Below are 23,316 nucleotides of genomic sequence, written 5' to 3'. Positions count from 1 at the left end.
CTATGGTTTCCAGCTCTAGAAATTCGCAACGTTTGCCTTCACAAGCTGCTGCCTGGTTTTTTACTTTTTTCCTGCTTGGGATTAATCTCTTTCTTTTTAGGACCCTGCAGATTTCCTCACTTTTTAGCTGGAGTCACAGGAACGTATGGTATGCGATGTAAGAGCATCAGATGTGATATGTTAATGACCCTCAGATCACACTCTGCTGCAAGCAGGAGCTGAGTGTAATGCAACTGTGATCAGATCTTGTGATTGGATTACAGCTGTAGAGGAGAGTGAGAGATTAATTTCTCTATCTCCTCCATTGTCAGGCTGTGCAATTATCGCACTGCACTCTGGTGTCATCAGCGTGCAGTCCGATGTTTCACTTGCACCCTTAGACTTGTATGGGTGCGAGTGATAAACTCGCAGACAATCGCAACATGCTGTAATTTTTCCTATGTCCAATTAGGGCTGAGGAAAAACTCTCAGAAGTGAGCTGCAGCATTGTCTTACATGGGGCCGAGTGCAATGTGAGATTTTCTCGCATTGCACTTGTGCAAGTCATATGCTCATGTGAGCATGCCCTTCAGCTGTTAATCATCAGTACTTCCTTTTGTGTCTTTAAATACTCTCATTCCCCCTTAATCTTTGCTGGTGATGGGTTTTTAAACCTTTTACAGGTTTTGAGTGCAAGCAGTCAGCTTGTAGTCATCTGTAGAACCTTTGTTGCTGTTGCAGTTACTCTCCCTGAGTCATCTGGAGATACGTTATTCATATACTTTCCCCTGTGTGTTCTTTAGATCTTCATGTGGTTGACTAAGCACTCATCCCATCCATTGAAACAAAGAATTGATTTTGCAATACCAGGGTTTACCTTTCATAGTTGGGTGGTGTGAGGTAGCGAGGTCGGCGGCGCGGCAGAAGACACGGGATCCAGGCACCAATGGTCACAGCACACGGTTTATTGCACAAACCAAAAGTCCAAAACAGCACACATGTCTTTCTCTGGCAGAAACTCAGGGAGTTGTGTTCACTCCCTCACACTAGGGACCCACGCCCATGTTCCTGTTTCCTTTTAACCCTCCTTTCAGCCTGTAGGGAAACAGCATTAACCCTGGAGTGGAGTTGCTTTCTATACATGGAGGGAGCACAACCGGGGCGAGACGTACCGGCCGTCATAGACAACCCCGGTCACAGTCTCAGTTCAAGCGTGCGGGGTTGAACTCCCACCATCAAACACGGGCCGCGGGACAAGGCATCGGCGTTTCCCTGCAACCTACCGGCCCGGTGTTCAACCGTAAACCAGAAGTTCTGCAGAGAAAGGAACCACCGGGTAACCCGGGCATTCCGTTCCTTGGCGGACCTCATCCAGACCAGCGGAGAGTGATCAGTCACCAAGCGAAACTGTCGTCCCAGCACTCCTTCTCCACTACGCTATAATTCCGCTCGGGAGGGGTGAGCTTCCTACTTAAGAAGGTGACGGGGTGTTCCTCCCCCTGAACCACCTGAGACAGCACTGCTCCCAGGCCGACCTCAGAGGCGTCAGTATGTACTATGAACTCCTTCCGGAAATCAGGGTTGACAAGAACGGGCTGTCCGCACAGGACCCCCTTCAGGGCCCGGAAGGAGTCCTCGGCCTGCGGAGTCCAGCACACCATGACGGACTTCTTGCCTTTGAGAAGGTCCGTCAAGGGGGCTGATAGTCCCGCAAAATTTTTTACAAACCTCCTGTAGTACCCCACGATACCCAGGAAGGCCCTAACCTGCTTCGTGGTCAGGGGTCTAGGCCACTTCTGGATCGCCTCAACTTTGTTAATTTGGGGCTTAATCACTCCTTGGCCTATTACGTAGCCCAAGTAGCGGGCTTCCGTGAGCCCCAACGCACATTTCTTGGGATTGGCTGTCAATCCGGCTGTTCGGAGCGCGTTCACCACCGCTTGTACCTGTTCCAAGTGGGTCTGCCACTCAGAGCTGTAAATAATGATGTCATCAAGGTACGCTGATGCATACGCCTGGTGGGGTTCCAGCACCAAGTCCATCAAGCTCTGGAATGTAGCCGGAGCGCCATGTAACCCAAAAGGCAAGACAACATAGTGGAAGAGACCCTCCGGTGTAACAAAAGCGGTTTTCTCCTTGGCGGACTCCGTCAGTGGCACCTGCCAGTACCCCTTGGTCAGGTCGAGCGTGGTGAAATATCGCGCCTGTCCCAGCCTATCAATCAGCTCATCCACCCGGGGCATGGGGTAGAGATCGAACTTGGATATTTCGTTCAATCTCCTAAAGTCATTGCAGAACCTTAAGGAGCCATCGGGTTTTGGTATTAGGACAATGGGACTAGCCCATTCACTCCGGGATTTTTCGATGACCCCCAGGCGTAGCATTGTCTTCACTTCCTCTGATATGGCTTGTCTTCGAGCCTCCGGTACTCGGTATGGCTTCAGGCGTACCTTCAGGTGAGGCTCGGTGACAATGTCATGTCGTATCAGACTGGTCCTACCAGGCAGCTCGGAGAAGACATCGGGGTTCTGCTGAACCAGCCGTCTGGCCTCTCGCCTCTGTTGCTTGGTGAGGGCTTCTCCAATCCTTACTTCCGGTTCGTCCTCTCCGGAGGTCGCTGGAGCCGGGTTTGAACGACCCGAAGAGGAGGGAGATGGGGAAAAATCAACCATCAGGCTTTCCCGTTCCTGCCAAGGTTTTAAAAGGTTGACATGGTATATTTGTTCAGGTTTCCGCCTACCGGGCTGCAATACCTTATAGTTGACCACCCCGATTCTTTCCTTTATCTCGTAGGGGCCTTGCCACTGAGCCAGGAATTTACTCTCCGCCGTGGGGATCAATACCAACACCTGATCCCCGGGTTTAAAGGTTCGCACGGTGGCTTGTCTATTGTAGCGGCCGATTTGCGCGGCCTGAGCCTCCTGTAAATGCTCCTTCACAATTGGCATGACCGCGCTTATGCGGTTCTGCATTCCTAAAATGTGTTCAATCACACTTTTATGGGGGGTGGGCTCCTGCTCCCATGTTTCCTTTGCCAGGTCCAACAATCCCCGGGGATGTCGCCCGTATAGCAACTCAAAAGGCGAAAACCCCGTGGATGCCTGTGGCACCTCTCGGATGGCAAACATCAAATAGGGAAGCATCATATCCCAGTCTTTCCCGTCTTTGGAAATCACCCTTTTGAGCATGGTTTTCAGGGTTTTATTGAATCGCTCCACTAAACCGTCTGTCTGAGGATGATACACAGACGTACGCAACTGCTTGATCTGGAGTAGCCGGCATAGTTCTTTGGTCACTTTAGACATGAATGGGGTCCCCTGATCCGTAAGGATCTCCTTGGGCAACCCCACCCGGCAGAACACAGCAAACAACTCCCAAGCTATAAGCTTCGCCGCAGTATGTCTGAGAGGTATCGCCTCTGGATACCGGGTGGCATAGTCAACGATCACTAGGATGTGTTGGTGCCCTCGAGCGGACTTTACGAGGGGCCCCACCAGATCCATCCCTATCCGTTCAAAAGGGACTTCTATAATGGGTAACGGTACCAACGGACTGCGAAAGTGGGCCAGGGGTGCGGTAAGCTGACACTCCGGGCAGGTTTCGCAGAACCGTTTTACCTCCCCAAAGACCCCGGGCCAATAGAACCTTTGCAATATTCGCTCCTGCGTTTTCTTGACCCCTAGGTGGCCACTCATCAGGTGTTTATGAGCCAAGTCGAGGACCCGCCGGCGATATGGCTGGGGCACCACCAACTGCTCTACCCCCACGCCCCGTATTTCATCTACCCGGTAGAGTAAATCCTGTTTAAGAGCGAAATGGGGGTACCTTACCTGGGCACCGGGCAGCTGTGCCACCCCGTCAACCACTGTCACCCGACTCCGGGCATGTATTAATGTAGGGTCCTGCAGTTGGGCTGTCCCAAACGTATCCGGGGACGCCTCCAACTCCGGGATGGGCTCGACCATCTCAGCCTCTCCTGCCAATACCTCTAGGGGCGACCTCTCGGGTTCACATTCTGTCCCTATCATGGGGACCCCTACGGCAGGCGTCCCGGATTCGGGATTGTCAGGCTCAGGTACCGGACTGTCCAATACCTGAGGGGACTTAGGAGGCCCCTTCCATAGAGTCCAAAAATACGGCAGATCCCTTCCTAGGATCACGTCATAGGGAAGAGTGTTAATAAGTCCCACCTCATGTTGCACCTGACCGCAGGGTGCTGTGATGGTGACAATCCCCGTGGGATAGTCTCGACGGTCCCCATGTATGCAAACCACCCCCACGGTACGTCCTGTGGCCTTTACTTCAGCCCTTAGGGTTGATCGCACAAGGGTCACTAAGCTTCCGGAATCCAACAAGCCTGTAACCGGACATCCATTCACCTGTATTTGGCACAAGTTGGGCTCAGTCTCCGGGGAGACAAGGTCCGCGGTACACACCGCCTGAGCATACATTGAACCCCGCCGGGTAACCCCACAATCCATGGGCTCCGTGGTGAATGGACACTGGGCTTCCATATGTCCCACCCGCTGGCACCGCCAACATCTAATAGGGAAGGAAACCCCCTTGACGAGTTGTCGTTTGGGGTACATAGCCTTCCGGACCTCAGGGACCGCGGGCCCGAGGCTTGGAGGGGCCGGACCGACGGGCGGCACGCAAAGTCTCAGTGTCCCGTATCAAGTCCTGCGTAGCCACATGCCGCTCCACCAGCAGGGCCGGCTCCAGGTTTTTGTGGGCCCCGGGCGGAAGAGTCCCAGTGGGCCCCATCCACACACAGACACCGATACGAACATATACATATTTAAAGACAAACTCACAAAAATACATATAAACAGACAAATATATACAGTCATATACACTTACAGACACACACACACACACACACACAAGTCTGCTGCATACAGACAGACACACACACAACTCTGCTACATACAGACAAACACACACACAAACTCTGCTACATACAGACAAACACACACAAACTCTGCTACATACAGACAAACACACACAACTCTGCTACATACAGACAAACACACACAACTCTGCTACATACAAACACATACAACTCTGCTACATACAGACAAACACATACAACTCTGCTACATACAAACACATACAACTCTGCTACATTCAGACAAACACACACAACTCTGCTACATACAGACAAACACATACAACTCTGCTACATACAGACAAACACATACAACTCTGCTACATACAGACAAACACATACAACTCTGCTACATACAGACAAACACATACAACTCTGCTACATACAGACAAACACATACAACTCTGCTACATTCAGACAAACACATACAACTCTGCTACATACAGACAAACACATACAACTCTGCTACATACAGACAAACACACACAACTCTGCTACATACAGACAAACACATACAACTCTGCTACATACAGACAAACACACACAACTCTGCTACATTCAGACAAACACATACAACTCTGCTACATACAAACACATACAACTCTGCTACATACAGACAAACACATACAACTCTGCTACATACAGACAAACACACACAACTCTGCTACATTCAGACAAACACATACAACTCTGCTACATACAAACACATACAACTCTGCTACATACAGACAAACACATACAACTCTGCTACATACAGACAAACACACACAACTCTGCTACATTCAGACAAACACATACAACTCTGCTACATACAAACACATACAACTCTGCTACATACAGACAAACACACACAACTCTGCTACATACAAACACATACAACTCTGCTACATTCAGACAAACACATACAACTCTGCTACATTCAGACAAATGCACACAACTCTGCTGCTCTGTGGGGCCCACACCCGCGGCTTGGCGGGGACAGCACCCGCGGCACTGGCAGCACCCGCGGCTCGGCAGGGCCCACACCCGCGGCTCGGCAGGGCCCACACCCGCGGCTCGGCGGGGCCAGCACCCGCGGCTCGGCGGGTACAGCACCCGCGGAATCGGCGGGTGGGGGCATTGGCAGGGGCCAGGGCATACATCCAGGGGGTAGAAGCAGCTTACCGGGGCCTATAATGGGGAGGAGGGGAGGGCACTTACCCGATTAGGTCACGGTGGAGAGGGGGCCCACACAGCGCCGGACAGAAGCTCGCCTCCTTCATCTGTGGGACTGAGAAGGCGGTAGCTCCGCCCACAGATGAAATTCAAACGAGGATGTCTGCGCGCCTTAAAGTGACGGCGCCGCAGATTGCTGCCGAGGACTGCGGTCCCCGGAACTCGGCCGGGGACCGCAGAACTGTAAAGGCGAGTGGGCCCCGGCCAAGGGACAGGAGAACTGACGAGGCCGAGTGGGCCCCCCCGGCTCTCCAGGGCCCCGGCATTTGCCCGGGTTTGCCGGGTGCTGACGCCGGCCCTGTCCACCAGGCACACTAATTGGTCCAGGGTACTTGGGTCGCCCTGTCCTACCCACCGTTGAATGGTGACGGGTAAAGTGCGCACAAAGCGATCAACCACTACCCTTTCCACCATTTGCGCAGGGCTCAGAGTGTCAGGCTGCAACCACTTCTTTACCAGATGCAACAAGTCATAGGCCTGGGAGCGTACGGGTTTGACTTCCTCATAGAACCACTGATTTACCCGCTGAGCCCGTACATAGGTATTCACCCCCAACCGAGCAAGTATTTCGGCTTTCAGGGTCTCATATTCTATGGCATCCTCGGTACAGAGGTCCAGGTACGCTTTTTGGGGCTCCCCCGTCAGATAGGGCGACAATACCTCAGCCCACTGGGGGGTCGGCAGCTTTTCCCGCTCGGCCACCCGCTCAAACACTGCCAGGAACGCTTCCACATCATCCCCCGGGGTCATCTTTTGCAACGCTTGTCTCACCGTTTTCCGGACGCTGCCGTCGTCACCCGGTCTCGGGGTTGTTGCTGCCGGTCCGGCACGGATCGACTTGGCCAGGAGAACCATCTGTTCTTGGTGCCTTTGTTCCTGCAATTGCAAGGATTGCTTCTGACGATCCAACGACCGGAGCAGGTGTGCATTGGTCTGTTGTTGCTGTGCATTAGCCTGTTGTTGCTGTGCATTAGCCTGAGCCAGCTGCTTTAGTATGTCCTCCATGGCGTCGCCGGGTTTGGGCTGTAGTATAGCCGCTCGAATCCAGGACATGCGCTGCTGGGTCACTAGGGATGGATGCTACACCTCACCGGGCTGGCATGCCCGCATTCTCCACCATCTGTGAGGTAGCGTGGTCGGCTGCGCGGCAGAAGACACGGGATCCAGGCACCAATGGTCACAGCACACGGTTTATTGCACAAACCAAAAGTCCAAAACAGCACACATGTCTTTCCCTGGCAGAAACTCAGGGAGTTGTGTTCACTCCCTCACACTAGGGACCCACGCCCATGTTCCTGTTTCCTTTTAACCCTCCTTTCAGCCTGTAGGGAAACAGCATTAACCCTGGAGTGGAGTTGCTTTCTATACATGGAGGGAGCACAACCGGGGCGAGACGTACCGGCCGTCATAGACAACCCCGGTCACAGTCTCACAGTGGTTAAAGGAAAGCTGCTCCAGATCCAAAAATCAAACATGCTCAAAGGGGCACACTTCGAAAGAGGCAGATATCCAGCAAGTAATCCACAAAAGAAGAAAAAGTGGCTCCACTCCAAGGTCCATAAAATGGATTTATTGGTACAAAAAAGTGTGCATAAAGGCAGTGGCAGAGCTGGGTGCGAGCTCCCCCAGGACTACGGCAGTTTTGCACTAACTATGTGCTTCTACGGGTCCATCCATGGACCCATAGAAGTGCATGGTTAGTGCAAAATGGCCGTAGTCCTGGGGAAGCTTGCACCCAGCTCTGCCACTGCCTTTATGCACACTTTTTTGTACCAATAAATCCTTTTTATGGACCTTGGAGTGGAGCCACTTTTTCTTCTTTTGTGGATTACTCATCCCATCCATTCCCTACCTAGTGCCCAGTTCAGGGTTAGCCAGGGTCAGGTATCCTGTTCAGTGCATAGGTGTGGAACCTATCTAGGGTGGTGAGGGAAGCCAGGAGCCAGCGGTAGGTTTGGTCAGGGGTCACCATCTCCCCCTTCCCTAGACACAGGCTTTCCCTTCCCTTTCGCTGTTCGTTTGGTACTTCCCCGTACCTAGCGTGACAATATCTCTGGCAGATAAAAAGAAAACTGACTATTTAGTGAAGCAGTAGGAATGAAATAAAGGCAAAAACTGGGAGTTTTGACCGGTCCTTATAAAGTATTATTACAAATATGTAATCATCACAAGTTATCACAATGTATTTTTACTCCGGTTTATATTCTAAACATATTTTGACGTTTTATAATCTTATGTGAAGATTTCTAAAAACAGAAGCAAATATTGCAGTTTCCACAATTCTACACTGCATTCACTACAAGGCAGGCGATTTAATGACTGTCCTATTATGTGGTCAAAAGGTCTAGATAAGACAGAATAGTAATACCATGAAGATATTATTCTGTATACATCTCTTTAGCTTCCAATTCATTACAGCAGTCATAAAATGCACACATCATGATGGCACGGTTTTTACAGAATGTATGAAGGGTGTAAATGTCTCCATGATATCCCTTCGAGGTATGGATAATTAGGACATTAAGGCCCCAGTCACACATCAGTATTTGCCAATCTTTCAATTTTAGTTTCCTGGCTTTGCCATGCAAACACTGATGCAAAATACTGACAAGTTAACACATTTATTAACTCCTTCTCTTTTCATGATATGGACTTATCAGTATGTCAGGTATTTGTGTATGGAGCATTCGGCACTTTTTCAGTTCAGTTCAAATGAAACCTGGCTTGGCACATGGAAAGGTAGGACTTTAGTGATAGGGACCATCCATTGTTAGGCACACCTTGTCATGGTTGGATGGCTTTTGAGCTCTGATCAAAAAGCACCAAGTGCATTATGCTTTTAACACTTAGCACAAGACTGGAGTTCATGTATTCATTATTTGCACTATGCTGCCTCACTGCGTATGTGTGCAATCAACTACACTAAGTCTGGTACTGCTGCTGGCAACTCTGCTATCTCTCTTTCCCTATAACCTGACTGTATTATTCACAGTCATCTATACTCATCTTCACTGCTGTAGTTGCACAACATATTGCTTTTAGGAAGAGAAGGCCATATAATATTAGACAAATACTCCTATCTATATTGCTGTGCCATTCACCATCTTGATTTACCCTAAAATGGCTGCTGCATTCTCTGCCTTTACTTTCAAACAGGTTATTATAGTCAAATAACATGATCTAGTGCAGCAAATTAAGAGTGATAGCTGTGAGGCACTTTTGTTTAGCCCATGCAGTTACACCTGAAGTCATGTTAGTGTAGCTCCAGCGTCCCTGCCGGAACACAGACATACTGCCGTCACTGGGTTGCAACCTTCCCCGCAGCTCTGCAGCAGTCCATGTGCTCAGCTGCTACCCTCTTCCCCCGGGGCTGGTGCATGCTGCACAGACTGCCTGGGAATGCGCTTATGGCACACACAGACTCCACTTAAAGGGCTGGCACACCATTTCCATTAAATGCCGCTCAGCCTTTGGCTGAGAAGCACTATGTATTTAAGGCACCCTCCCACTAGGGGCGGTTCCTGCACAAAAACCTTAGTTAGTATAACAGTCTGCTACTAGCTAGTTGTCAGGTTCCTGTGCTCCTGTCCCACTTCCCCTGTGTCCATCACCTTGTACCTGTCTTCCCATAATTATCTGTCCCTGCAATGCCCACTATATTTGTCTGTACCCGCCTGACTGCCACAGTCATCCTGACTGTACCTGCCAATACCTATACCCAGTCCATCATCTGACCCGGGGGTCAGCTACCACAGTCCCGATCACTGCCCTGGGAGTGATACCTGGCATCTGCCTCGCAGTAGGGGCTTAGTTAAGCCCTTCCCACTAAAGGTCCCCCTTGTGGTCCTGTGGGTCTACTAATCCCACTTCCTGCCCTTACACCGGCCATGAGCATTACGGTTAGTCATTCCCTGAAGCCTACAAATTTAATTAAATTCTACATTCATTCGCTTTGCATCAAATAGATTTGCTCATCTCTAATCTGTGCTATAAGTCTATGTAAAGCTATTGAAATAACCGATAAATTAAATATATTTGATATAACTAAAATTGAATGCAAGAGTTGTTCCCTTTAATGCAGGATTAAAAAGACTTTTACTGTCTGTCTACAGAGCCGCACAACAATAAACTCAATCACATTAATCATTGCCGTTTAAAAACTTGATTAATGGTTTATTTGCTTCTCGAGAAGCTTGCCGTTAATTTCATCTTCATTTTCGGCATTGTACATAGTTTGGTATTAAGTACAAAGAACGATGTAGTAATATTTCTGTTAAGAATCAGTCAAAATTGCAAAGCGAGACTGTGAAGAGGAGATTTATGGAAGTACATTTCATTTGTATTTAAATGCCGAGTTTTTAAGCTGCTCAGAGAATGTTATAAATTAAATCTCCCGTTGTTTTGAAGATTACTTTTAAACCTTCTGTTAAAAAATGGATTTTCATCATATTTTCTAATCACCATATTTTCATATAAAAACCGGAGTCAAGCATATGTACAGCACAAAGAAAAAGGAAATTGCTTGCAATTGTTTGTTTTGCAGCTAAATGAATGACCTCTGTAGTCCGACTCCGCATGGTAAAGAAAAACAATACTCTTCTGTACATTGAGTGGTTCTCCGAGCTCCCAGAAATGGGAACAAACACCTTCAAACATAAAAACTACAATGACTTGTTTTTCTCCCTGCATTTAATGCGACAGTGATAAACTTTAAAAGCATTGTCTCAGGACAGAATATTATATATAATTGGTAGAGAACAAATTGATTCTTGTGATCCCTGAATATATACTAAAACTTGAATTGCACTTAAAAGGGAACCTGACAGTTAAAGGCCCCATTACACGCAACGACATCGCTAACGAGATGTCGTTGGGGTCACGGAATTCGTGACACACATCCGGCCTCGTTAGCAACGTCGTTGCGTGTGACACGTACGAACGACCGCTAACAATCACAAATACTCACCTAATTGTGGATCGTTGACACGTCGTTCAAATCCCAAATATCGTTGATGGTGCTGGACCCAGGTTGTTTGTCGTTCCTGAGGCAGCACACATCGCTATGTGTGACACCCCAGGAACGACGAGCACCACCGTACCTGCATCCTCTTGCAACGAGGTGGGCGTCACTTTCCTGCGGCTGCTCTCCGCCCCTCCGCTTCAATTGGATGGCTGCCGTGTGACGTCACTGTGACGCCGCACGAACCGCCCCCTTAGAAAAGAGGCAGTTTGCCGGCCACAGCGACGTCGTTAGGCAGGTAAGTACGTGTGACGGGGACTAGCGATATTGTGCACCACGGGCAACGATTTGCCCGTGACGCAAAAACGACGGGGGCGGGTCGTTTCACGAGTCACTGCGTGTAAAGCCCCCTTAATACATGAAGCCTGAACCACGGGATGCATAGCAGCATATATCAGACATTGGCTATATTATCTCAGCCAGCATTCCAGGAAAACCACACCTCAAAAGCCACCAGGGACCAATCTGCATTAGCTGGACAGGTTAATTCACAATGGCTTCTACCCGCTCACTCCCTTAGAGTGACAGGTCTGCAGCTATGTAACACTAGTGTAATTGATTAAAGGGGTGGTTCACTACTCTGCAATAGTGGTGGCCACATCCTTTTAAAACTGCTAGGAAAGGCTTTTTGCAAATACCTTGTTCAGGCAATTCTGCCACTGAGCGGCATTATTGAGGTCTGCTTATCCCCATCACGTGATTCTCTTCAGGTCCGTGACCTTTGAGATCCGGTGATATCACATCAACTTCCACCGAGGTGGCCCCAGTCTTCCTGAGGGATTTGGCTGTGGGCTGAGTTTCACCACTCACCATAGGTCAGCATCACAGCGCAGCATGTCGCGCACTCTCTCCTTCACTGCAGAGTGATGCTGGGCTGTGATGAGCAGTGAAACTCTGCTCACAGCCCAGTCACTCAGGAAGACTGGGGCCAGCCTAGGTGATGTCAGATCAACTGGAAATTGACGTGGCATCACCGGATGTCAGAGGTCACGGAGCCCGGGGGTCACTTCATGGGGATTAGTGGACCGCAATAGCGCTGCTCACAGGCAGAATTGGCTGAACAAGGTATTTAGAAAAAGCATTTCCTATCAGTGTGAACCACTTCTTTAATATCCTACCAAAAATGACATCTTCAAGATGTTTATATGTTCTACTGGTCTTTGTGTGGTTTTCCTCTGGTTACTCTCCTTTCTTCCCACACTTTAAAGATATACAAATATGAAATTTAGATTGTGAGCCCCAAATCAATAGGGACAGTGATGATGATATATTTTACATCAGTAAAGTATGATCAGCAAGGACTTCCATTTCCAGCTGCTATAGTCTCCTCCATTAGCCTTAAGAAAAATAAGGTCTTGAGGACTATATACCCTATAGTAGACCATTCTAAATTTCAAAGATGGGACTGGGTGGGGAAAATAGGGAAGCAGAGGGTCCTGAAGTGCTTTAACCCTAGAACGCATACCTTGGGCCTCATAGGCCTGCTAGGTTACTTGTTTTCTATTGTAGATTTCTATGGTTGCGCGTTCTAGGGTTAAAGGGGTTGTCCACTACTTTGACAACCCCTTCTCATTTCCAATCTTTACCCCATTAAAATAAAAAAAGTCTATACTCTTCTCCCGTGCAGCTGCTGTTCTAGCAGTTTTAGCACTCCCTCTCCTGGGGATCACTTGAGATTGCATCACGTGATCACTATGCCCAATCATTGCCGCCTTCACTGTCCACGCCTTCGGACAAAAAGCAATCAACAGGAAGTGAGAGCTGTGACTGTTCTCACTATTGACATTTCATGTGTCCAAAGGTGAGGACAGTGAAGGCGGCGATGACTGGGTGTAGTGATCGCTTGATGTAACAACCTCTAGTTAACCCCTAGAGACACTGCTGGAACAGCACCGCTATAGGAGTATAAGTGTTTTTAGTTTAACTTCAAACATAAGAAATGAGAAGCGATTGTACAGAGTAGTGGACAATGCCTTTAAGCTTCATTTGCATATGAATTAAAAACAGCAATTTCTCTGTCAGAGACCAACAGATTCCATAAGTAAAAGGTATGCATGGCATTATTTTTCAGAGAGCAACATTACCATATAACCAATTTGGACGGGAGATGGATCATTCTGACAGATTCCATTTAATAAAATTCTACAAAGAAAAAGATTGACATATACATAAAGAATTAGAAACAACAGCATTATGACAAGTCATCTAGAAAATACCAGACCAGCGTCTCCTGAGGAAGTCACAAGCAGAATGAAACGTGTGTCGGGGTCAGCAACACGCAGGACTCACGGACCACACACCAAGGTAGAAAATATGGATTTGATCTTCATAACTATATAACCTTGTTCACACCTAGGCAAGCATTTAATGGCAGCATACATTTAATTTGACTGTTTTTTATATAAAATCTTTGCACTAGCACACGTTATATAAGTTTTTCTGCAGACCAACTTATTATATTAAATATCAATAAGAACAATTCTTTGGGGCAGATACGGCACTTTATGCCTTTATTTTATCTTTTAAGACTTTATTTTTGGTAACGCTACACAGAGTTTTTGATTCTTTGCTACTCTGCAAGTCTGCTGGCATCACCATCCCAGACTGTGGTGTCACGTGACCGCTGCAGCCAATCCAAACAGTTTCTTCCTGTCCAGAGTGTGAAGACTGCAGGCAGTCACGATCCTGCTTGAGATTCTTCTGCTAAGCCTTTTCTTTACAGTAGCAGAAAAAAACCTGAATTATGGCTTCAGCACAGTAGGCGGCCCCTCATTTTACATATTCATCATCTTGTGAAATACAGTAATCATTTCATATTTGTATATATTAATGGAGGTTTTATTCTACATGGAATTCAATATCCTGAAATGAATCTCTACAAACAGCATTGCAAACCAATACTGCCAAAACATAACGATAATTGCGGGATATTTTTCCGGCCGCGCTTTTCATACCATGTTCCCTTTCTGAATGATCTAAACACTATTTCCTCCCTTTTGAGTTTGTCACTAGACATGACAAGTGATGTATTTTCTGACTAGATGGGAAAATATACGCATTAACCACCTAATGATGAGGAGCGGCAGATATATTATTACTTGATATTTCTTTTGTCTGCAGTGTCTGCAATTTTTTATTTGAAATCAAGATGGATTGTGCTTGGCGTGAAATTCATCACAACAAAAAAAAAAGCGGCACCCGGTGAGGATCGAAACGTATTTCTGTCGCCTAAAGAATAATTAACATAACATTACACTTTACAGAATGTCTACCCCCAAAAAAAAGTGAGGATTCTTCTGAGAAAGAACCTAACCTCAATCCTTATATTATTATTCAAATCCCACCTACTAAGACCATAGTAATCCATCCTTTCTCCTTTCCTTTTCTAAATCTAGTCTGGAAGACGGTTCTCGAAAAACCAAGAGCACCAACAGAGATGTTACATTACGATATCCCCTATGGTATACTTACAAAGAAGAGAAGATCTGTCACTCACCATAAATCAAACTACACACTGCATAAATTATTAACCGTTTCCCAACCAGTCGATTTTCCATTTTTTTGAGCTTTCGTTTTTTTTCCTTCTCTTATTGTTTTGTTTTTTTGCAGTGGATCACATAACCACACACTTCAGATCGCAGACACAATCACACATCAGACCCCACACAAATACACTCACCACATCCAGATGTGTGTGTGCGATCTGATGTATGGGAGCGTTGGCCAGAAGCAGGGGAGGACCAGGTGGAGCTGTAGTTCCGTCTCCCCTAGTATGCAGACGCTCCTTTGCATCCTTGCACTGTGCCCCTGGCCTCCCTCCTTTTTGACATCCACCTGTGGTACAGTCCTCGGCTCATCCCCCTTTGGATGCCCACAGCAGTGTCGGTGTAGCACTGGCTCCCCTAATTCGCCGGTGCTCCTCTGCGCCTTGTGTAGTGTGTCTGTTCCCCTCTTCCTGCTGCCCACATGTAAGTGCAGTCCCCAGCTGACCCCCCTCCCTCCCATGGAAGTGTGGCGCCCTGGACTAGCCAAGTCATCACAGGTACTACAACATACACCCCCACCCTGAGACAGGCACATCAGCCAGACACAAAATCCTTGTTGCCTCCCTCCAGGGGCTGATGTCCACACCAGGTGGGGTGGAGCCAGGTGGTTGGCCCAACCCACCGAGGAGTTCACAGTACTGGAGGCGGGAGAAGGAAGGCAGTCAGTGCAGAGTTGAGTTAGGGAAGTGGACAGTGTCCGGGTGTGTGGCCCGGGAACCAAGAGCAAAGTTGGCAGACGGTGGTGGCCGTCTGCAGGAGAGGCAGATCAACGCGGAACCGTAGGACCGGGGACGGGCGGTGGCCCGCCGGTACCGAACCGGGGAGCGAAGTGAATCCAGCACACACAGGCAGGGCCTGTGGACCCCGACCAGGCTTGGAGCCGCCATAAGAGGTCAAATCCATCAGTGACCAGAAACCCAGGGGTTTCCTAACAGCCAAGACCCGATTTAAGGCAACCGTCCAACCAACAGAAGGAAATACAGCTACCGCCACAGCTAGCGTTCCAAAGGCCAGAGCCTGCTTTCAAAAGGGCTCCTCCGGCACATACACACGCTGGGGAGCGGGTTACCGGTGGAAATCCATCGGGACCGAACATACACAAAGGTGCAGGGAAAGGCAGCCATCACTAACCGTCCAGGAGAAGCCACAGCAGCCGGCTGCTGGACCCGTCCATCCAGCCGTTTGGTTTACCAGAGACTTTGCGTACCTTTGTGGCTGAGTGAGTACTACCGTGCCGTCCGGCACCGCGCTGCGCAGTCCAAGCGACCCTGCACCCATCCAACCCTGCCTCCCCATCATCTCACCGGGCCCCGGGACCACCAACCCCTACCCACGGAGGGGAAAAAACAACATCCCAGCTGCTCCCTGCCATCACTCCCGGGATCCCCGTCACCAGCAGCGGTGGTGCCCAACCTCACCACAACATGTGGGTGGCGTCACGGACCAAATCCCCAAACCAAACTACTTCCTTTCACTCACGGGCGAGGAGCGCCGCTCGAGTCCCCGGATCCGGCCCACCGCTCGAGCCACCGAGCAGCCATCGCAGCAGCGCCGGACCCGAGCATTAGCAAGCGCGGCTTAGCGGCGTCCTTCCCCGCCCACGACAGAAGCCCATGTGATTGTCAGCTCTGATCCTGCCAAGACTGCATGCTCTGCACATGTTGTGTGGGGTTTCCTGGTCTCCAGCCTAGGGGGCACGGTCGCATACTTCCTATTCTTTTATAGTATTGTGCTGTCACTACTGTAGGGCTGGAGTCTGCTGCTTCTGTATCCCAGTGTATTGTCTGAGTCCGGTCACGTGTCTGAGCCTGCTTACATGTCTGTAGTCCGGTTAATAATGGATCCGGAGCATTCAGGTACTAGCGTATTCAGGAACCGGCGTATTCAGACAGCGTCATGTTATTAGACCTGCCGTGTTATGAACCTTTGGACCTGCTGTGTCTCGTGAATAAAGTCGTGTTGTATGTTGAACATAAAGTACCTACTGTGCCGACATCATCATCAGGTCCATGCCAGATGTACCCACACCACCCTGCTGCGGTTCAGGTCTGTTGTGTCTGGGCCACCCTGCTGTGGCTCGTGCCTATGATCCTGAGAGCCTTGAGACGTATGCCCGATGTCCAGTGACACCTGATGATTTGTATCAGCTGACGACTCGTGCCAGATGTCCCATGCCTGATGTCTAGTGTTACCTGATGACCTGTGCCTGATGCCCATTGTCTGCTAGTATCTGTCTTGCCCTTTCCTCTTCAGAACTGTGCTCCTAGTGCTGTTCTGTGTTGCTTTTCCCCAGTCCTGATGTCACCCTGCTCCGCTCAGCTGCCACAGTCCTGGTCGCTGCCCTGGAAGTGGCAACTGGTGTTCTACCTCGCGACAGGCACTTATGCAAGTCAGTCTCCAAAGGGTGGGCCCGGTTTCCCCCTGTGGTCCAATCTACTCCTGGACGCTCGCCGCCGCCCTTTATCATTGAGGGTGAGAGTGTGACAGGAGCTTACCTGCTGGGAGTGTACCGCCCCGCGGCCTCAGCTGCGACCGCAGAGCCGCTCGGGTCCGGGGCTCGTGTGTCGGTGGCTCGAGCGCCTCCGGACCCGGGGGTTATGTCGCTCTGGAAGGGTGTAGCGGCGGTGCACGCAGGAGTGGTGGGGTGGTTGTATTGTAAAGTTCGTGACGCCACCCACGGGTTGTGGTGATGGTGGACACCACCGCTGCGGTAAAGGTACGGAAACTCCCGGGAGCGGTGTAGGGGCGCAGCTAGGTTTTGACCCCTCCGTGGGTAGGGGATGTTGGCTCCGGGGCCCGCTTGGCGAGGGGCTGGGGCTGGGGTGCAATGTGGCGGTGCAGCGTGGTGCCTGAGGGCACTGGTGTACTCACTCTGATACAAGACACTGGAGGCGCTGGTAAACCAAACGGGGTGATGAACGGGCCCCACAGCCGCCTGCTGTTATTCCAGATCAGTTGGTAATGTTCGCCTATCTCCTTCACCTGTGTGTGATCTTGGCTACTGTGCCTGAGCACTGATAGCCCACTCCCCGGCGTATATGTGTCGTAGGATCCCGTTTGCCCGCAGACGCTGGCCCCTTGGATCTCTGGCCTCTGGCGGTGGCTCCTATCCGGACGGGTTGGGCTGTTGCCTTCAATCGGGACTTAGGTGGGAATGAACCCCTGAGGTCCAGACCGCAATCAGTTGATTTGACTATGGTGGTGGCTTATAGCCTAGTTCGGGGTCTGAGTACCCTGCCTGGTGCTCCGGTATCCAGTTAGCTCCCCGGTTCGGTTCCGGCGGGCCACTACCCTTTCCCGGTCCCATACGGTTCTGCAGCTCGTATTCCCGGTCTCCTGCAGGCGGCCACTACTGTCTGCCTGCCTGACTGATCTGGGGTCCTAGGCTCCAGCCCAGGCCCCAAGCAGAACTGAGCTCCTCTCTCTTCCTCTCTCCTAACTTCATCTCGTTGTGTTTTTCCTGCCTCAGGCCAGCAGACTCCTTGGAGGGCATGTCTATCCACCTGACTCCGCCCACCTTGTGTGCCTGTCTGACTCTGAGGGAGGCAATCAGGTCTTTTGGTTGACTGGTGGTACCTTACTGGGGTGGGGGTGTATGTGGTGAGTGTAATGACCTGTGACCCCTGGGGTGTCCAGGGCATCACAGGAGCTTCCACCAAAGATTGCAGGAGGACCTGAAAGCAACACAGATGACATCTGGAGTCTGGTGGTAGGTAGGATTCTTTTGGAAAGAGGGGTCTGCTTTTTTGGGGTTAAAAAACGTACCTACACCTTGTTTCCCCTAAAAATAAGCCCTGGGGCTGATGAGAGGAGAGCAGTGTCAGACGAGGAGGCTGTCTACACCTCCAATATATGCTGCAAATAAACTGCATCTCCAAATAGAACATAGGGAGTGTGAACAGGTGCCAACTGCTTTAACTATATGAAATAAGCAAAAGAAAACAGCAGCACTCTAAGCGCTAATTTATATGCAAAAAATAGAATATATGAAATTTAAACATAATATTTTTTTTTTAAGTAAATTCTAAGAAACTTAGTGCACAGATTGCCGATTGGCAATGGGAAAAATGGTTGCAAGTGCTGAAAAATATGCTTTATTTTTTTACTTCTTTGTATACTGCCAATATATGTTTAAGTAATTAGGAAGTATATACAAAACTACATTATTAGAAGGATATATTTCTATCTTAACATATGGCATGGATGTCAATAAGAATAAATCAGCTGCAAAATGTATCCTTACATTTACGTAGATTTTTCACTGTCAGTTAACCATTATGATGACTGAACCTGGAGTGCAGTCCTGCCCGTTATAGCTTCATATTGATAGCACTTTTGCTGTCTAGACATGTTAGGACCATCTGTGGAAGTGCTATAGTAGCCAAAGGGACTGTGGAGTGCCAGTCTGATACGGCCAGCAAATGTCATTCCGAGTTTATTCTAATTAAGCCTGTGACAGGAAGGCAGCGCTCGTCTGACGATTTCTTCTTTTTATCTTTTTATAGATTCCAAGAAGATATTAGAATGGTTTATGACACAGTAAAATGAAATGATGAACAAGTGTGAGATTCATGGGATAGGAGCCTGCAGATAAGCACCAATTTACTGTAATCTCCCAGACACGGGAATGAAAACAAGTCCTGGTAACTAAAGGGCTGGCAGAAAAATAAATTTCACAAAAGCCTTTAAATCTTTGCATTTTTTTCATAATGTCGGTCATTTAACATCACAAATATACAATTTATACATGATTAATTCAATATTTAGAACCATTTTTTTTCTTTTCTATTTCCCCATTCTATTATTTTCATGTCAGATAACGATTATAATTAGGGATGGTCGAATACTTCGATTATTCGGCTTTGCGAATATTTTCCGAATACCTCGCCACAATTCGACTATTTGCGAATATTCGATGCGCAATGTACGTCTATGGGAAACCCGAATAACAACTATTCGGAACTATTCGGGCTTCCCATAGGACTTACATTGCGCATCGAATAGTCGAATAGCAGCGAGGTATTCGGAAAATATTCGCGAAGCCGAATAATCGAAGTATTCAATCATCCCTAATTATAATAGAATATAAATTGTGTATGTTCTGTGTTCGCCATCAGAAAATACCGTACGATTGAAAAATTTGTGTCCAAATCATAGAAATTTTAAATAAACAGGGATCCAAAATATAGTTTTTCCTCTCGGTCTTGACCATTTTCTGAATTGATGAGAGCCCAGTGATCTGCCAATTGCTATGGGTCTGGCATCAAAAAACCGTGGTAAACATTATCTGGTAAGCCATACTTTAACCATGCTGTGATCATTAAATAGGTGAAGGTAAGCCCATTTCATCAAGGCTGGCATTTTTTAGACCACTCTTTATTAGAGACGAGCGAACCTGAGGTTCGATTTTTAAACCGAACACCAACTTAAAAAAAAAATTATAAAATCGGAGTAAAGATGCTTTTTGTGTGAACTTCATTCGCTCAAGCAACGCTGTACTCAGGTACGCTTGGTGCTCATCCCAGTGCGATCTGTTTGCAGTGTTTGAACGGCGCACACTGGGAGTAACATCAGCATAATCGGATGATGTGTGCACCCCCAAAAAAATTGTTTGAAAAAGCCCGCTCACCCTTCCCCCGGAAGTGATCTGCTTATGCATAGCTCAAACTGCCAATCAGTTACTTCTTTCTCCAGGGTTTGGGTTACACTCAAGCCAATGGAGACTTCGCTCATTTGCTGCCGGCGAACCGAACCTCCACGGAACCGCTCATCCCTACTCTTTATAAAAAGTGCACTGCAGTAAGATGAGCTAAATTCATTAACAGGCATGCACCTTTACAAAAGGGTTATTAACATATCCTCAGGACATAGCTGTCAAGCCTCTTTTTTGTTGGGGGTTGTGAGGGAGGTCAAGCACCCATTGTTGAGTAATAATTCTGGTCTACTAGCATCATCCTTCTGCTGAGCCTTTTGTGACATTGTGAAATAGCCAAGTTTGACAGTGGTCTTGTTCTTAAGTCTACACTGTTAGGGGTGCTTCACACATAGCGAGATCGCTACCGAAATCGCTGCTACGGCACGGTTTTGGTGACGCAACAGTGACCTCATTAGCGATCTCGCTGTGTGTGACACTGAGCAGCGATCTGGCCCCTGCTGCGAGATCGCTGCTCGTTACACACAGCCCTGGTTCGTTTTCTTCAAAGGAGCTCTCCCGCTGTGACACACAGATCGCTGTGTGTGACAGCGAGAGAGCGACGAAATGAAGCAAGCAGGGAGCAGGAGCCGGCATCTGGCAGCTGTGGTAAGCTGTAACCAGGGTAAACATCAGGTAACCAAGGTGGTTACCCGATATTTACCTTAGTTACCAGCCGCCGCAGCTCTCATGCTGCCAGTGCTGCCGGCTCCGGCTCTCTGCACATGTAGCTGCAGTACACATCGGGTTAATTAACTCGATGTGTACTGTAGCTAGGAGAGCAAGGAGCCAGCGCTAAGCAGTGTGCGCGGCTCCCTGCTCTCGCGGTTATGAATGCTGCTTCGGCTGCTGTGTTTGACAGCTAAGCAGCGATCATAACAGCGACTTACAAGGTCGCTGTTACGTCACAGAAAATGGTGACGTAACAGCGACCTCGTTGTCGCTGTCGCTTAGTGTAAACCAGCCCTTACTATTATATCACAGAGACTATAGTGACTAAGCAAGCACATGGCTCAGGAAAATGAGCAACAATTAGGCTATGTGTCCACGGTAGAATGTTGCTGCGGATTTTTCTGCATGAAAATCCGCGACTTTCCCGGCAAATCCGCACCTTTTCAAAGGTGCGGAATTGCCGCGGATTTTGGTGCGGATTTTTTTTTTTTCCCAATTCTATAGCCAAAATCCGGATCAAAATCCACAACAATAATTGACATGTTGCAGATTTTTCCGATCAAAATCCGCGGCAAATCCGCCGCGGAAAAATCCGCAGCATGGGCACAGCATTTCCAAAAAGCCATAGAAATGGCTGGGAAGTGCCGCTGCTGCAGATTTTCGGAAAATCGGCGGCTTTTCCGCGAGAAATCTGCAGCAAAATCCGCGCATTTTCCGCAGCGTGGACACATAGCCTAAGGAGAACCGATCTGGAAAAAGTCCTTTGCAGGAATGATAACAGCTGCTCTGAATCAGAAGCTGATACAGATGATGTTGGAAGAGGGTTGAATGGTATATCAGTGTCACATCTCCTCCAGGACCTGTGATATGTCCTTCTGTGACCAGTCATCTTGGCATCTTTATATTCATTCTATGGATGGAGCTGGTTACAGAGGAGACATTAGAACCAGAAGTTCTATGCATCACAGGCTCAGGCAAGCCACTAATATTAGGCTGGCTTGGAGCTGTAATAGCACCTAAACTGGCAGTATGGGTGCATGTTTTGTCCAGCTGGAGAAACCGGCTCCTTGCTTTAGCCTATTGGAAAGCACTGCACCCTACTTTAGCTCCCATCAGACTGCTGGAAACTGCGATATATAGCCTCTTTCTATTTCTGTGTCTCAGCTCCTCTTTAGTGTATGCGTTTCCCTGCTTTTTACCTCCACTTTTTTATTGACATTTCTCCCTCCGAATGATTTTGTACCTTCCCTTCCAATTTGTTTTTTTTCCCTGCTACCAGACCATCCCCTTGCCTCTGGTTCACTCAACTGAATAAACAGTAGCACTTCTGTACAAGCCATCCAGTGAAAACAGTTGCAAAACCAGGTCCCTGTACATGGTTTTAGGAGTGAAGGCTGGGATTCATCTGGAATCTGCAAGAGGGAATGGCTTGCGCCAAACCTGTCCAAAGTAGGATTTTGGGCCTGTGGCCTCTGACCACCTTTACAGTTAGTATGTTGATATGTTTGTTTCTCTCACTCCATGCATCTAGGTGCATTTCTTTTGAGGTTATTATAATCAGCATTAAAGGTAACCTTTCACCAGATTTTGGCCTTTGAAACTAAAACTAGCACCTTAAGCAGCACCTGTGCTGCATTCTATAAAAGGTGCATATTACCTCTTAACCTCCCCTGTAGACACCATAAATACCTTTATAAAATCTCCTGTCATGTAGATAAACTATCCTGTCCAGTATGGTGGCGCTCTAATCTGTGCCTCCTGTCCCTCTTTTCACCCTCTTCCTGTACTGATGGACATGGATGATGCCTTGGACGCCATCCATGTAGGTGGGGTAAAATCTTGTGCCTGTGTAGACATATGCCTGGCTAGTGCAGGCATACTTCGCCCTGCTCTATTGCGGGCAGAACCGAAAACATAAGTGCGCCTGCGCAAACTGGCGAGTTCCCTGCACAGGCGCAATATTTTGTCCGGTGATGTGGATGACATCACCTGCTTCATCCACATTCCTGGGTAAAATCTCGCTCCTGCACAGAGAACATGCCAATTCACCCAGGCGCACCTATGTTTTCTGCTCTGCTTGCAACAGGGCAGAGTGAAGTGCACCTGTGCGAGCTGGGAATATGGAGATTTTGCCTGCATACATGGATGGCATCCGAGGCGTCATCCACGCAAATCAACACAACAGGAGGGCAAAAGGAGAGACAGGAGTCGCAGCCTAGGATGCCCCATTGGACCGGACAATTTACATACAGGGCAGGAGATTTTACAAAGGTATTTTTCGTGTCTACATGGTGGGTCAGGGGCT

General features: G+C 48.5%; 1 protein-coding gene across 1 annotated transcript in view; it reads right to left on the bottom strand.

The window, feature by feature from the left end:
• Positions 1-23,316, bottom strand: part of LOC142251167 (5-hydroxytryptamine receptor 2A-like) — a 639,303-nt gene that overhangs the window by 427,624 nt on the left and 188,363 nt on the right. The gene's annotated exons all lie outside the window — the stretch shown is intronic.

Source organism: Anomaloglossus baeobatrachus, chromosome 9, assembly GCF_048569485.1.
Source record: "Anomaloglossus baeobatrachus isolate aAnoBae1 chromosome 9, aAnoBae1.hap1, whole genome shotgun sequence".
Classification (NCBI taxonomy): Eukaryota; Metazoa; Chordata; class Amphibia; order Anura; family Aromobatidae; genus Anomaloglossus; species Anomaloglossus baeobatrachus.
Note: the sequence above shows the minus strand (reverse complement) of the source record. Positions and strands in the feature narration are given on the sequence as shown.